This window comes from Anarrhichthys ocellatus, unplaced genomic scaffold (assembly GCF_004355925.1).
Source record: "Anarrhichthys ocellatus isolate YVR2014 unplaced genomic scaffold, GSC_Weel_1.0 scaffold30, whole genome shotgun sequence".
NCBI classification, from domain to species: Eukaryota; Metazoa; Chordata; class Actinopteri; order Perciformes; family Anarhichadidae; genus Anarrhichthys; species Anarrhichthys ocellatus.
Window position 1 is genome coordinate 4,058,359 of NW_022280060.1, and position 6,000 is coordinate 4,064,358.

The following is a 6,000-nucleotide window of genomic DNA, read 5'->3' on the forward strand; positions in this document are numbered from 1 at the left end:
CAAATGCCTCCCACTTCCTGTTCTGGCAACATGCATTGACTTATCTATCCACACCTTAAACTCTCACGACTGCTTTACATGCAGCATGTGAGCAAATAGTAAATTAAAAGGGAGTCCCTTAAGCAATTGAAGCGACTCCCCCTTGCGCACCAGTTGCAAAATATCACAGCATCATTGTGGCTCTCTCAGTAACGTAATCATCGACAACTTATAAGTGTGTTAGCAGAGTTTGCCTACGTACACATCCAGCGGACACGCAGCAAAATTAGCATCTATGTGGAGTTGTGGCCACCCTGTAAATGTAACTCTAATATTAGCTCTCCTTTCAGCTTTTTGTCCCAACCAACTCCTGAGGGAAATACCTGGCCCTTTAGCGTCGGCGGGAAATTACTCTAATGAGAGCGCAGAGAGTGAACCATAACTGAAAAAGTTGCAGTTCGTAAAACCAAAACAATGAGCTAAAAGACACTACAAGACGCTGAGCGAAACTGCAGAGTCGGGTGATAATCATCTGTGGGTTCATCCCTATGAGTGATCCCTTTCACATTACGCAAACAAAATTAATTAGTTGTTCATGTAAAAATGTATAGAAGTAGCCAGCAATGTTACATATTTATTATCTGAAAAGCGCTTTATTTTCTAAATGTTTAAAATTAAAATTAATAATATATGAGAGCACTGAAATTAGAGTGTAGTGTATTTTATTCTTTCTGCAACAATTCACCAAAACCTTTACTGAATAAGTTATGGGGGTGATGGTGAGGCCCGCTGGCACCTTGTTTATCTGACCTCTGCCCTCTGGAACAGTTAGCCCTCCATCGATTTCTGCTTTCTCCTCAGCTTAAGTGTCAGCGACAATGAACAGAATTTCCCTGGTATGATAGAGTAAGTGATCCACTGGGAAGGTTGAGGAAGAGAGAAACCATTGCAGACAATGAGGATATTTGGTGGTGCACATCTAAGTTGCAGGACACTCCAACTGAAACATCATTGTGGAGCACTGATGTGAATAAGGAGAGTAATGCCTTTTTCTTTATATTTGCATTGCATAGATAAGAATATCTGATATTATACCCAAATACAGCTCAGTGGAAAGGACCTGAAAGTTAAAATGTGGCACAAATGAGTTCATTATTTGCGCTGAGCAGGCTTGCAAAAGCAGACTCTCTCCCACATAGCCTTGAAACACAGAAACTAATCGATGATATTGATCAGTGTGTTTCATATCGGCCCCTGCAATCCATCAAGCTAACAGTGTGGGATAGGCCTAATTTATATCATCTGAAGGGTGTAATCAAAGATGAATGAACCCCAGTGTGATAGAAATGTGCACTGGGTTATAATTTCTACCACTGTGAGTAATGGTGGGAGCAGATAAACACAACAGCTGCTGTGGGTAAAATAGGTAGAACTAAACACAAGGTTTGTGCAGCGCAGCAGAGCGCACATGTGTGGCACCAACATGATCCCAATAGAAACCTTTTCGATAGATACGTGCAATTTAATACAACATAAATAATATAATTAATAAATGCAGGAAGGGTTTGATATGTAAACTCTTCTTTTGGATCTCCACAAATGTTTCTGATACACACACAGAACTAAAAGACAAATTGAGTCAACATCAACAACAGCAGTTTCATTCATCTGCGGCAGTCACCTCATTCAAACTTATTAAATCACAAGATACGATAATGCCATGATGCAAAAATGTATGTAATGACTTCATATCTAATCAGCCTTAGCTTTGATGAATTAGCCATCAGTGTTGCTTTAAGCTAAAAGTTCAGCTTTATGTACATGTGACAACGCAGGCTGACCCAGAGGGTAAAAGATGGCGGCGAGCGGCTTCAAGAGTAGCCGTGGAGAGGGAGAGAGAGAGCAGCTGTAAATATATGTGTAAATATATATGAATGTTTCCTTTTAAAAAGCCACTTAAGAACTCCAACCCTTTAAATAAGGCCAGGAATAATCTGTTTCCTCTGTTGCGGTAGATCCAGCAGGGATTTGCAGAAACATTCGGCAGTGACACAGATCTACATAATCATTTTAAGTTTCTACCCGCTCCTTCCAATGATTCTCCTGCTGTCACTTTAGATACCGCTAAAACTGATTTGGGCTCCCTAATCTCCCAGTATTTCTTAGACTTTAAAAATCTCTAATATTATAAGGAGATTATTTCATTTATAATTGATTGAGTGCATTTGCCGGAGTGCCACTTCAAAGTTGCTGAATTAAAGATGCATTTAAGAAGCCTGATGCCGGGCGCTGTGAGTCGCAGAGTGGGGTGGGAGGTTGCGTCGGGGGAGAGGATGGCGGAGGGGGTTTGGGAACGGCGGTGGGGGAGGCTTGTGTCTTCTCGGTGGAGCGAGCGGGGCTGATCCACGGAGATTTCTTAAAATGGGCTCACGCAAAGTGCCTCGCTCGGAGGAGCCATCGGAGGACACCAGCCAATGGCAGCGGCCCAGCAGTGGTGGGTGTCTGTGTCTGTGCTGGTAAGACTCTTCAGTAAAGAGGTGGCTGCTCTCGTTACATTCACTTCCTTCAGAGATACTGCGTCAAGTCCGGTCCATCCTCAGAGTTCCTCTAAGAACACATCAAGAGGATGATTCCCAGGTGAAGCCCGCTCTACCTGGAAGAGACTTTACCCAAATATCTTCCTTTCCACTCAAGTGAAACCACGCCGGACTGCCAAAAAGTGTAAGTTTTTCAAAAGCCGTTTTTCTTAAGCTCCATCTTTGGATTCCCAGCACACAGGACCCTAAAATCTCCACGGGCCAGGGCTAAAATATGAAGCTCCCCATCTTCCTCCTCCTTTTCCAAGCCGAACCCCATTCAGGAGTCAGGCTCTCACCTCCTCATTGGCTTACCACTGCCTGCAACTCTCATTGGACCACTTTGAGGGTCTTCATTAACGCAGAGAGAGAGAGATAGAGAGTCTTTAAATAAAATCCCCCCACCAGCCCGAAAGAACAGGAAGAAGATATGGCCTATTGGAGAGCTCAGGCCTATTGGAGTGCTTAGTTCTGACTAAATGAATCTTGACAGTGAGGAGGATGCTCTCCTCCTGCCCAGTATTGTACCAGCCGACTATATACCCCCCCACATCTCGCTGCCTTAGATGCTCTGTGTCCCCCTCCCCCCCTCAATCCACCACCACCACCACCACCACGGCCCAACCAGATCATAATCCTCTTAACGCTCTGCCTTATTAACCACTCATCTAAATGACATGAAAGCAACCGGCTGGAGAGAGGGGAGAGGGGGAAAAAAGCAAATTATTTCCCCTGGAATAAAGTCCTGGCCCTTTCACCATACAGTACTTTGTATTTCACATTTGATTATGTGACAAGTGTATCTAAGTCTGCTCGGGGCTCAAGAGAAATGTATTTCAGAGCCCATCAGGCACAGCAAATTTAAAAGAGGGTCCAACCCTGTGATTGTACATGCACACACACACTCTGTCACATTAGCACACACACGCACACACAGTTAAATTGAATTCCAATTAAGACGATTCCACAGATGATGAATAAATGGATGATCCATTTGGCTCACTTTTTCAATTGAAGAAACTGTGATCCCTCTCCCCCCCCCCCCCCCCAGAGGAATCCACTCATCAGGGTCCATTTTTGAATTACGGACTGAGTTTCCATTTGCCCTCACGCCCTTCATCACCACCTCGCTTGTACAACCTGGTGAACCTTTGTAATACTCGATACCACCACCTGTAAATTAATTCTTGGTTCAACCATTTCGACCCGGTTTTTGCTCTAGAGGTAATAGAGGTTTGTCCCTCGGTGCATTCGCAGGCCGAGGCTTATGCAGGACTAACAGGAGTTGGTTACACACATGCATGCTCCGTTAGGTCTCTGGCCAAGTGTTAAGCAAGTGGGAAGGAGTTAAGGCTGACATGGCTTCAAGAGGCAGGAGTTTCATTACACCACTTCTCCTTAAAGGAATATCACAATCAATATTGTACCTTCTGCGATGTTGCCATATATGTATTTATCCAGATTAAACATCACTTTAAAGCTCCTAGAATCATAGTTTTTATGAACCCACAGAGAATTACCATATAGTATTTCGAGTATTTGGTGTTCTAGTGTGTCAGGACACAGGAGTGCAAGTCAGGACACACTGACAGGAGGTGCGAGTATCTTGTGGAAGTAATCCTCCAAAAAATATTAAGCAGTAGGCTACATATAAATTATAACTTAAGTGTAACTTTTATTTCAGTGATAGCCAGGAGCCACAAAATTGGGTGAGAGAAGGCAGGCGAAATTGCACTTATCATTAATAAATAGAAATACGTCACCAAAATCTGCATAATTACTGCTTGTGTTGAAAGAAACGTGCAACGTCCTCTTTACGGTCCAACAGCTGTCCAGGTCTTAAATTCCTCATATACTTCCTGTCTCCCTTAAGCCAGTGTGTGGACTGTATTATCATGGCTGTGACACAATCTCACTCCGTGACCATAAGTGACTCTTCTGGGTCCGTGCTCAGCCAATGATCAATAAGTGATAGTTTTAGCTGTTTTGTATTCACAATTATTCACTCAGACCAGAGAAATAATCAGAGAGAATAAACATATTATTTTAACAAATACTGGTTTAACAGGCTGTTCAGGTTTTCTCTCTTTTCTGCATGAAATACAGCACCGGTCTGTGTTTGGACCTGCCGAGATAGAACGGAGCTGAAATTTGCCTTTCCTTTTACTCCCCCAAGCGAACACCATACTCCTGTTAGGTTGTCTAAAGACACCATGTCCACGGCTTTGTAAGGTCTGTTTGGTTTCCCCACATCTTGTTTTCTTGTGGCTCCTCAGCACTCTAAGACCCTTTCAGGGAGTTTATGAGGGCCCGCCTTGTGGAGAGAAAGCCTTTGCTGTGTTTGCTTTGGGAATAGTCTCCTGACAGGGTGCTAAAGGAGCATGTCAGAGCACGGGTCCCAAAGTGTTTGGGTAAAGAGAGCCGCTACCTCTTGCCACTGAGGAATCCGCCCTTCTTCGGTAATCTGTCACACCTCCTTCCAAATAAAATGGCTCAGAGATTTTCACACAAGTCTGTCAGGGTTAATATTTACCCCTGCCCTCTGGTCAAGAGGGAGGGAGAGAGGCAGACAGAAGGGAGGGAGAAAGTGGGTGAGTTTGGCTTTTGAAGCAGGGAGTCATCTTTACAGCCGGACCTGACAAGGTATAAAATACTGACGACACGTTTAACCAGACGTTCTTCCTCAGTTGATGGTTATGATCACGTAGAAAGGTCTGATATTATATGATTTGTTTGGTTTACAGAAATAATTCTAGAGAAATTAATCAATTATATGACTTAATAGCAGCAAATTGAGAATTTTTGATCTTTTGATGAGAAGATTGATTCGACTCTCATATCTGTCTGAAGCCAAAACAAGTGAGATGTTGTGGACTATTTCTTGGCCTGCATCTGTGACTTTATGCAGTCTCCACTGGTTTCATGCCAATTATGTGAGCAGACCCAGGCTGGCCGTTTGCCTGATTTCGCTCTTAAAGCTAAGCTAAGACAACTCTCTGTCTCCTGGCTATAGCTTCATATTTATTTGAAAGATATACAAGTGGTATCAATCTACTCATCCAACTCAAGTCCATTTCCCAGAATGTCAAACTATTCCTTTAAAAGGTTCCAACTATCACTCTGTTCAAGAGAATAGAGGTATAGTTTTCATAGAGATGATAAAATTCCCTTCTATCTGTTCCTGTGTCTGTAACAGCCTGTCAAACACGTGTGGCGGTGGGTGAATCGGGGGAGTCGCTGCAGGAGAGTAAAGGAGGAAAGAGCAAGAGGGGCTGAGGGGAGGAGGCGGGGGATTTAGCGTGGCCCGTCGGGCTAATTCCTGTGCTGGCGTTGGAGCTCCTCAGCTCCGCCGTGGCTCAGATATTCAGATTTGGGCTGGGCTGCCATGTGGGCTCGAAGATACTCCGCAGCCGGCTCCTCCCCCGCTCTATTCAGGGCCTGCGAG